This window comes from Corvus moneduloides, chromosome 4 (genome assembly GCF_009650955.1).
Source record: "Corvus moneduloides isolate bCorMon1 chromosome 4, bCorMon1.pri, whole genome shotgun sequence".
NCBI lineage: Eukaryota > Metazoa > Chordata > Aves > Passeriformes > Corvidae > Corvus > Corvus moneduloides.
The window spans coordinates 3,438,903-3,449,596 of record NC_045479.1 but is presented as its reverse complement, the minus strand read 5'-3'; positions in this window follow the sequence as shown (position 1 = coordinate 3,449,596).

The window sequence follows — 10,694 nt, the reverse complement described above, 5'->3', positions numbered from 1 at the left end:
GCCAAAAATCAGACTTAAACACTTTGTAGAAAGAACTTTCTTACCCTCTACTCTACACATATTTTTATACGGCAGTAATAAAAACCTTTAAGTTGATAATAATCAGAAAAATTTTGCAGTGTTGTAATCAAATGAGGGCAATGATATCCTATGGTAATAAGTAGCTCAAAATAAGAATACTTCTTCTTTTTCCAGCCATAACAACAATAGTTTTTCTTGTGTTCTACCACTTTTAGTAGAGGCTGGAAGGATAACTTAAGTCCAAGTCAACAAAATTTTGCATAATAATTACGTTTCAAATGAATTTCTCACTCATTTGCATAGCTTAACCTGAATATCAATGCTGTTTTATTTTGTGTGAAAGTTTGCTTTTTTTCCCACCAATTCTCCATTAATAAGGAATGTATTTTCTTTAACAGATGCAGAGAACCTGCTTTTCCCCACCTCCCTCTACAGGAAAATAACATATCTGTACTCAAACCAATAAAGAATATGCTGTAGATAAATTCATACCATACCAATGGAGCGTAAGGATTCCATTAATGCTTTAGTGATATTATCAAGCAAGAAAAAGGCAAAATGGATCCACGACTCTTACTCTGCTGGGTCTGTAATGAAGCAATGTTGTAGCAGCTGCTATAGTTTTTTTTTTTTCCCTGTAGTCATCGGTTGGTGTATTGTGAAAGTTTAAAAAAAAATAAAAAATCCTGACATTTCCTTCTTTCTTTTTCTGTCTCTACTTTTTTTTATTTTAAAGAACAGTCAGCTTCCTTTTGTTACTACTGTGATGTACTTTTCCCTACTAACTCCAAGAGCAATATGGAAATTACTAATATGACAGAGAAATATGAGCTTTATACTGTAGAAAAAGTGGCTGTAGCAATATATCAGAGAAATTATTGAATGTTATCGGTCATAGCACAATTTATTATTTTACCAGTGTGCTGTGAAAAGTTGCTCAGCCAACTCAAAGCTTTCCTACTATATTAGTGCTGTCTGGGAGTTTAACTGGTAGCACTTTGGTAAATGCAAGCACAGTAATTATTTGCACATCAGGCCCTTGGATTCCTCCCTCCCCATCCCAACCCATCATCTTAACATACTGTACGTGCAAGAATTTGATTTACCTTCTTTATTTTGGACTTTGTATGGTAAGGCTTTCACAGAGAAAAGATGGCTGAAAGATATAAGGGAGGGCTGAGAATTTGGAAACTGTCTGCTCTGCACTTTGTGTGTGCTCCCTGCCAAACTCATGTGCAACTCTCATTAATGCTAATGGGATTTAATACATGCTGCAAGAGGAAAATATCCTCATTTATTTTGCACTGAATCGAGTGGGTAGCAAAAGTGCTGTATTGACAACTCTGGAGCCCTCTATTTATCTAAAGAACAGGCAGTGTCAGAATAAGTTCCTCTTACAACCTGGTGTCTCAATCCTCTTGTGGGGGGAGCTCTGGAGGAGAGCACAGCCCCTGGCACCTCTGCCTCTCTTGCCTGCCCGTGGGACAGTCTGGCAGTGTGGGCACCTGCACAGGAGCTGCACTGGCAAGATTTGACTCTTGATATACAGCAGTCTGAAGATCTGAGATTAGGCTGGGCTTGGGTGAGTGCTACAAGGATGAACAGTACAGAGTTCTTTCAAATCATAGAAACGGCCCATCCTCACAGTTCTGCCTGTAAATATTTCAGACCTACATAAGCATGAGAGGAAAACTCTTTCCTGGGCTTTACTGACTTGGATGTAAACTGTGAGGTTGACTTTTCAGTAAGGGGGTGCTTAGATAAGTCCTTTAAAATTGCAGTTGCTCCTAAGCAATGTCACAAGATGTAGGCAGGGTAGCAGCAATGAATTCAGTGGCACACGTGCAAGACAGAGACTTTTTCAGTATGACTGAATGATAATGATAACTTTAAGATGTCTCCTGCTATATATGTGTGTATAATTGTCAGGAAATACCTCTCTATTGAAGCTTCTCACAGTAGTTTTATTAAGCTAAAAACATTGGAAAAATAAAGTAGGAGGAAGGAGGAATCCTAATCCTTTATCAGGATCAAGACAACATCGTGTTCTTTTGACTGAGATAAAATTAGGCATAATTATATGCAGTTTAACATGCAGAAAGTCACATTTCATTGACAATTTTGAGTTCTTTCAGAGGAAAAAATTGGAGCTGACTTGCCCTTTTATGGAAAACTGTCTTATTTACATGTTTATTTTCACTATTATCCTGTCTCATCTAAACTTCATTGATTGATGTTATGTCCATTGAACAGACAAGGAGGCTCATTTCAGCTTTTAAACTCAGCTACCTCACATCCAACAATTACCCAGGGCTACACTGCAGTGTTTTGTTGTTTGACATCCCTCCCTGTCAGCAGGACTCTGGGTGCAGTCTCTACCTGGCTGGCCTTACACAGCTCCCTCGAGCACCTTGTGTGATGATCTATATAAAACCCACTTCAGCACCAGCAGCTGTCAACTGTTGTACAGGAACTTCCTGGGTGCTGGTTGTAATGAAGATTTTGGGATGAAGCATTGCTTCTTTTTCTCCCTTGGGCTAGAGGAGAAGGCTTTGGAGAGAGTAGAACTTGCTGGGGAAGGAGTCAGGGCATGCATAATACCATCAGGCATGTTGTAAATCAAGGCTGATGTCCATTGACTTGACTCAGGTTCTAAAACATTTTGGACTTCAGAATTTAATTTGAGTCCCACTACCAAGGAATGCCTTGTTGAATGTGTGCCCAGGACACCTTAAGGTTTTGACTGTCCTGTTTTTCCTTTATCTCCTTCTTTTATTTCAGGAACGCCACCTTGTTTCTCATTTAAACCCACCTATCACTGGGTCATAGGTGACTTTTATAGGTGTGCATTTTTTAAACCTCTTGCTAAGGAAAAACCTCTGAGTTCTATAATCTGATTCTAACAGATGTATGCTCTTTTCACCTCCAAGTGCTTAGTGTAAAATGGGCCCTATGGAACAAAAAGCTTGAGTTTTCATATTGTCCAAGCTGTTGTCTCAAAAGTGGATTGACATAAAAAAATAAAAATGGAGTCAGCTGGAAGTTAGCACCATCCCAGGGAGCTCTGAAGGCATTTTTTAAAATCTCAATCAGATATTAAGAAATGTTTTAAGCAGTTGCTCTTATTTTGTGTGATACCAAAGAAATGGTTGATGATATTTAAGTAGTAGGCAAAAGATATTGGAAAAGGAAAATGATAATATAAAGCTAAGTTGTGTTTTGAAAGTTGGACACGAGCCTTTCCTTTACATTTTCTTCTGTAATTTGCAGTTACTTGTTATTTGGGTCATTAAATCAACCTGCAGATTCCAGGAAGGAGACTTCATCCTGAAACTTATATTTTATTTTGTCTTTTTTTGAGGGCCATCTCAGTTTGTAGTTGATGTGGATCTTTGCTAAAGATGTAAAGATACTAAAGATGATTCCTGCTGAGCTCAATTTTCGATTTATAATTCAACAATTAAAAAAAACGTACTTTCATTTGAGAAAAATGTGTGTTTGAACAGAATTTAGACTTGTAGTGCAAGGCTTGTTTGCAAGGCTTTGTAACTCAGCTAAACAGTTCACTTCTATTCTACAATTTATTTAATTAATGTTCATCTCATTAGTAGGGATCTATCTTAGCCATCTACCATTATACAGTAAATTGCTTTAATGAATTCTGTGATTCTCTCAAAATTCCCAATCAGATGAGAGGCCTTGCTAATGTAATAAGTCAAGAAAGTACAGCTTTGGAGATTCATTAGATTTTATTTCTTATGAATTGTCTCTGGCAAAACTTTGAGAGCAGTGTAATGGTCAAAAGGGGCCATTAGTAGACCTGCTTGTTAGAGATGTCCAGAAAGAACAAAGTTTAGTTTGGTTTTGAAATTCATTAGTACACTGTTGATTTTTTGTTTTTTTTAGGAGGTGTTTTTATTTGTTGGTTTTGTGATTTTTTTTTTTTTTTTTTTTTTTAGATCTCTTTTTTTTTTTATTATTATTATGGTCAAATTTCCTTTAAAATAGGCTGTCAAAGCCTGAATTTCATTTTTAGCTTAACTCAAATGACAGAAGAACAAGGTGTGTTCCAAGAAAAGTCCACAAAAGGTGTCTACTAAATTCAGTTGAAAGATGATTTTTGCTTGCAGTGTGTACTGGAAGGAATTGGAAAGCATGACAAATAAAAAAGCAGAATTGATAACTGTTCACTTAATAATTTTTCCTGACTTCCCTTCCTAATTAACACTCCTCCACTTGAGTTAGTATTCAACAGGATCAGAAAATCATGTAGAAAGGAATTAGAGCACTTATCAGAATAGAATATTTCATTTGAAAGGGACCTACAGTGAGTTTTTCTTTTGAGGCTTAAGTGTCTGGATACTTCTCACTATGCCTTGTTGTCTAGATACTTTTTAATTTGGATTATCCTTGCAAATGAGGGGTGTGACAGAGAAGAAGCTGCTCCTGGACTCCCAGCTCCCAGGCTGCCTTTGCAGTAATATTTAGGCTGTACCTGACTTAGAAGAAAGAAACACGGAGCCTCCCCTGCCCCTTTGCCAAGTGTAGCAACTTCACCAGGAAACGTTTTGCAGCCAACTCTCCATTAGTCCAGGTCAGTCTTCCTGCTGCAGTCAAGGATGTGAATCTGCACAGATTAAGCATATTTTTTAAGACACCAGTTTTGTGCAGGAAGTATAAAGATAAGTCAAACAAACTTTTTTTCCTGTCCTGTTCTTCTCTCCCTGGCAACTATCCCTTTCTTTAAGCTCTTTGACACTCCTCATTCATAGGACAGTAGAATGATGTTACAATAATTTCCCTTCAGCAGCAGGAGACACATAGCTGTATATTATGCCCTTTAGCTAAAAGAAAAATTGATTCTGTCATGTATACATTTATATCTCATCTATTTTTTTTTTTTAAGGAAATTTTTAACTTTCCTTATGACGCTGAGGTAGAAAATAATAAACTATTGAGATATATGACATGATTCTCTCATCTTGGGAAGACTGTCCATCTTGAGAAACAGGAAATTCAGAAGTGAAACTAAACAGTGATTAGAGCTCTAGGCAGGTTTTCTTTTCTACAAAAAATCCTGTTACATTTTTGGAGCATGTTTTCCTGAAAAAGATAAAATAATTAGAGAACTGAATGCAACATGTCAAGTCTTTGGAGTCTCTTACTTTCTGAATCCTGAAATTTGAGAGAAACATATCTTCACAAACAGCCAAATTTTAATCCATGTGCTGTTAAAAGGTTTATTATCTTGAGATAGGGGGTACATTCTCTCTAGGAGCAGGAGTGCCTTTTGCTTAATTCACTGGTCTAATCAAGCATCTGGCTTCCATTCCTGGACTGTCCTGTGTGATCTTGGCTATCTTAAAGTCTGTTTCCTCAGCTTTCAATTTGAAAAACTCTGCTAACAGTCACTTTGCCTGACCAAAGTGGAAGAAAAAATATAGAATGATGGTACACATATTTTGTAGCACTGAGCACCCCATAAATTCTGCAGAAAACCAGCTGTAGTCTGCATTAGTGTCCTCATCCAAAAAGGTGGTCCAAAGGCTTGCATTAAAAGATCAATTTATTAAAGTGTCTTTCAAATCAAAGTAATCAGTATTCGTGGGATGTTGAATATTGACCATCTTCGTATATAAAAAGGGACCAAAAGTAATAAATTACTCAGAAAGAAAAGAAAACTAATTTTCTTGAATTACATAACGAAATACATAAAAATCAAATACTTCAACTCCAAAACCACTGTTTTTAGTTGGTTGGTTTGGCTTTTTGATTTTTTTTTTTTTTTTGCAAATGAAACGGACTACCTTTTTGGTGTGATGACTTTTAGCCCAGATTTAGTTTCAGATAAATTTAAAAATCCCTTTTGAGGAGGTAAAAATGGTGGTCTGTGATCAAACACCCTGTTTTACACACCCTGCTCCTGACTGAAAAACGTTGTTAAAGTTTTTACTACCAGCTCTACAATTTTGATCTTCCTGTTCTGCCATTTTTCAAGTGTAGATATCAGTGTTCCTACTTTTTGTCATGTGAAGGCAATGGGCTCACTGTATCAGTTTGTTCCAGGTTAAAATCTTTATTTCGAAGCCTTTTGCAGTTAATTCCACAGTCATGATCTTAAATTGAAACTGAGGCAAATATGTGGGGTTCTTTCCCCGTATTTGTGTTGCATTGATTGTGAAGAGCATTTGCAATAATCTTCTGCTCTGTCAGAGGAAGAAGCTACTGGAGACTGAGGTTGAAAAAACAAATTTGGAAACTCTGAAGCAAAATTGATCAGAATAGGGAAATTGTTAGCATCTATCTGCTTTAGAAAAAATCTTTAGGTGGAAAATCTAACCAAACTCAGAGAATTAGACGTTGCCAGCATCATCAGGATTCAGCAGTAATTCCTGAGGGTGATGTCTCACGTTCCACTCCCCTTGGCAGTTTAGATGAGTTGCACTTCCTGGGATTTCACACAGTCTCTTGTCATATGGAGCAAAATCTGAAATAGTGGGAGTTCCAGACCACTGCCCACTATGGGAAGTTGTAGCCTGGATAATATCCAGTCCAGGTTGTCTGATTGATGTCAAGCAGAGACACCTCTTGCAAAGTCAAGATTCACTTATAGGGAAAACAAAACCTCACCCAAAAAATTCACAAATGTATTTTTGTTAATCATTCTTCAATAGTAAATTTTCATCCTCTACAATGAGGAATAAATGGGCAAACAGACAGAAAGGACTAAGAATATTTGTGTACTTGAATATGTGGACCAACACATATTTTCCTAGAATGAAACTCTTTTTGTTGTAACGACAGAGGACTGGGTTTTTGGGAAGGGAGATTTCTCTGATACAGAGGCAAATCCTTCTTCCAGAATAGGTTCTATCCTCTTAACTTATAGCAGGACCATGTGTGTCCCCCTGACGGAGAATCCCCAGTTATCTTGTCTTTTTTCCTTTTTTATTTTTTAATAGTAGCACTTCATATTACCTCTAAGGAAAAGTGAACCAAGTTTTTTCAAGAACATATGTGTGATTATTTTATCTTAGTATGTTAAACTTTAAAAAGCATTTTAGAATTAATTCATTGTGGAACCCTGGGGCTAAGAACCACATGTCACAGGTAACCAAATTAGAAGTCCATGGGTTACGAGATCACAAGCCCCTAGAGAAATATTTAGTGGTATGTTTACTTAATATCAAACAGCATGTGAAGTTTATTTATTAATATGCCTGCAGGTTTCTCTCTAATCCCACTTCTCAAAGATGCTCACACATAGATAGGAAAGCCAGGAGGGGGTGATTTGCCCTGGTACTATTTCCATCCAATAGAATAATATATCTGTTAAAGAAAAAAGTTAGGGTACAGTACATACCTTCCTGACCTTGGCCAAATCTCAAGTCCTGGTTTACACAGAAGCCTGTTGTGTGCTGTTTACAGAGAGCAGAAAAGCACATGCACAGCAACCTCCTCTTAGGGTTATGAATCTTTAAGTAAGAAGAAAATTCATTTTTTAACACAGTCAGAAGAGCAATTTCTCTCAGCTAAGCAATGAGAAAGCAATTCACCCATCCTTCCTCACACCATGCTGCAGTAATAGAGCCTAGTGGAAGGAATTCTGCAGGAAGGAAATCCTCTCCCTTCCCCTTGTTAGCAGTGGTGGAGCTCCCGTGACCATTTGTACCCCAGCCAGAGCCAGCAAATGGAGGACCGGGCTTGGTTCCCCCTGTGCTGAGGGGCCAGGCACTGCTGCCTGCCCCTCCACACCTGCTGGATGTCACCCACAGCCCTGACAGACTTGGGAGGTGCAGAATTACCTACATCTGTGTTGGGCTTGTCTCTACTGAGCAGAACCCCTTTGTATTCCTCAGGCAGACTTACCAAGGGCAGAGTGCTACTCTACAGCTCAAGGGGTCTTGGTTGTACTCCCAGACCTGCCACTAATCCACTGATTTTTATGTGTGTCTCTGTGCCACAGGAACACTAACATTTACCTCCTTAATGAAGCATTTTCAGATTTACTGACAAAAATTTTTGCCTAACAGCAAGGGGTACTAGCTAGCTTATCACATTGCTGAAGTACAGGAAAGGATTGCTTGTGTTTTCCAGAGTCACTTTAGCCTTCTTGATCATTTATTTTCCTATTTATGCACTAGATAAAACATTAGATCTAGGCACTGTTGGAAAAAAAATTGCATCAATGCCATCGTTCACTTGTTCAATCTATGCAGCACATCACTACCTTAAATGTTAATAGGCAACTGCCTGGATTTCCTCTGAGTTTATAATTATTAAGCTCATAATAAACCTGAAAATTAAAGGCAAGAGAGGTGTTTTTATGTTCTTGTTAAAATGTCAAAGCTCGAGAAAGTTTTACAAAATGCTGAGCTCTTTGTCTTCTGTGTCAAGGGCTATTACCAGAGTAGGTGCTGAGACAATCTGGACACCTGCAATCTTCAGACAGATTCCATCAAGCTCCTATCTGTTAGAAGCTGCAGTGCTTGCATTTGGATTCGATATCTAACAATAATGTGGTATTTTATAAACATTAGTGGAGCTGATTTTGCACTGGTCAGCACAGGTAAAAAATAGGTACTTTTGGAAAACAAATAAAAAAGGAATTGGAACTGTCTCAATAAATAGTGCAAATTGTAAATTTCCCAAAGATGCAGTTTTTTGCTCAAGCATAAGAAAATAAAGCTGGCAATTACAATATTGAGGAACTGCACAAGCTGCTTCTGCAGTTAAGGCCTAATATTTACTTGACAATACTTTATATTATTACATATAGCATTATGTCCTTTTAATATATAGAATAAAAATTTCTCCTTTCTCTTGCATGAGAAAAAAATTACCTACTATCTCTATAAATAGAGTAAACCCATGAATTTTCTGACTCTTTATATCAGTGGTGATCTTAATACTTTTATTGGTAATGCTTTAAAGAAATAAGTGGAATATTCATATTAGGAGAAGGAGAGAAACTTGTTTTAAATCTGGAAACTGATCTTTACAAGCCCTTTTCACAACTTTTTTTTTTGCTATGACCTTGACTGAGGAATATGCTCCCTCTTTTTCCTGAGACCAGTTCCCTAAAGCCACAGATTTAAGAAATGTTAAAGCTCTGAAACATGATTTCAAGGAATACAGTAACTTGTGCCTCTGAAACCCCATTCTGATGAAAAATACCAACGTTTTGTTGCTAAACACCTGTTTCAGGGTGTCTTTTTTGGCAAGGAAGCTTGGTGAATATTGATGTTTAACACATTCCATGTTTTACCCCAACTATAGAACTTGGTTTCAAATAATATTGTCTTTTACCCAAAAATACTTTGTAAGTGGAAAATACATATTTTTGACATGAATAGCGAAAGCTGGGCAGGCATAACCACATTTAGCTATTTGAAGAGGTGACCTGCTTTTCAGAAAAGTCACTTTTTTTTTTTTTGTAATAACCTGTGGCTGCTGAGAGCATTTTGAATATTTAAACTCAGCACCAATGCACATAAATTTGAAGTAGGATTAGTTCATGTGTAATTGTAGAGTAAAATGTGGCTGAATTACCAGCTATAACTTAGCATTATAGTGTAAAAAGTTGAAGGGATACAGTTGTAAGGACTTTCTTCTCTCTCACAATTCATCTTGTCACACAAATCTGGTTTAATTTTTGTGTTTGCTATTGTCTTTGGAGTGTGCCAACTCACTCTGTAAACGATATATTTTTTTAGTGGTTCTTTGGTTTTTCTGAGTTTTGATGAGTTTAAAGGGGTTTGCAAACCTACCTTGTAATAGTTATTGATTATTGTGCACCTTGCAGTTTTCATTATTAGGTAAAGTCTGGCTTCAATAAAAGGAAGCACTTATGACGTAAGGGAAAAGGCATCTACACAGATCTATTCATGAGTGAATGAAGTGCCTCTAAACTTTTCCTCTTCCTCCACTAAAGCAAAGCCCAGTTGGTGCCATGGTTTACCAATACTTTCTGTTTATTTTTGTGAATATTCTGTTAAAGAACACGAGATTGTGTACTTGCTTTTACCCACCTCACATCCACCCCAACAAGAAAATGGGCTTCTTGCCAGACACTTTCCCTGCTGTGTTATCAGAAGTGGTACTACAGGCAGTTTTGGGTTGGAGATATGGACTAATGTGATATTATGTTGGGGAGGTGGCTTCTGAACAGACTGGCAACAGACAGAATGGCCAATTGGTCCCCAGAACTGTGCTTTGTCTTTCAGTTGCTGGTGTGGCTGCATACTTAATCTACTGGTTGTTTTGAATTTGCACAGGAGGTGGAATTAGGAGCTACACTTCAGACTGGGGTAGCTGCATTGCATCAGCATCTAAGGAGTTAGAACAAAAAACCTATTTTTCACAATAAATTAAATTTCTAATGAAAGCAAAAGTAACAGTCTTAAGAAGAAACAATTTAGAATTTTTTTTTTTGTGAAGGAGATAGGAGAGCTCCTTTTATCTTTTGCTTATACGTTACCTAGGCCATCTAGAGCACGTCATGTGTGAGCTATGATAGATGCTTTAGAAAAATACCTTAAAGATCTCAAAACTATTGGAGCTTGTAGATGCAGACAGCCTTAGCTTGCAAATAGAATCTGTCTCAAGGAACTCTCAGCATAATTTCTATCTGTCAAGCAGCAATATTAAGGCTCCTTAGATGTTCTAGAATT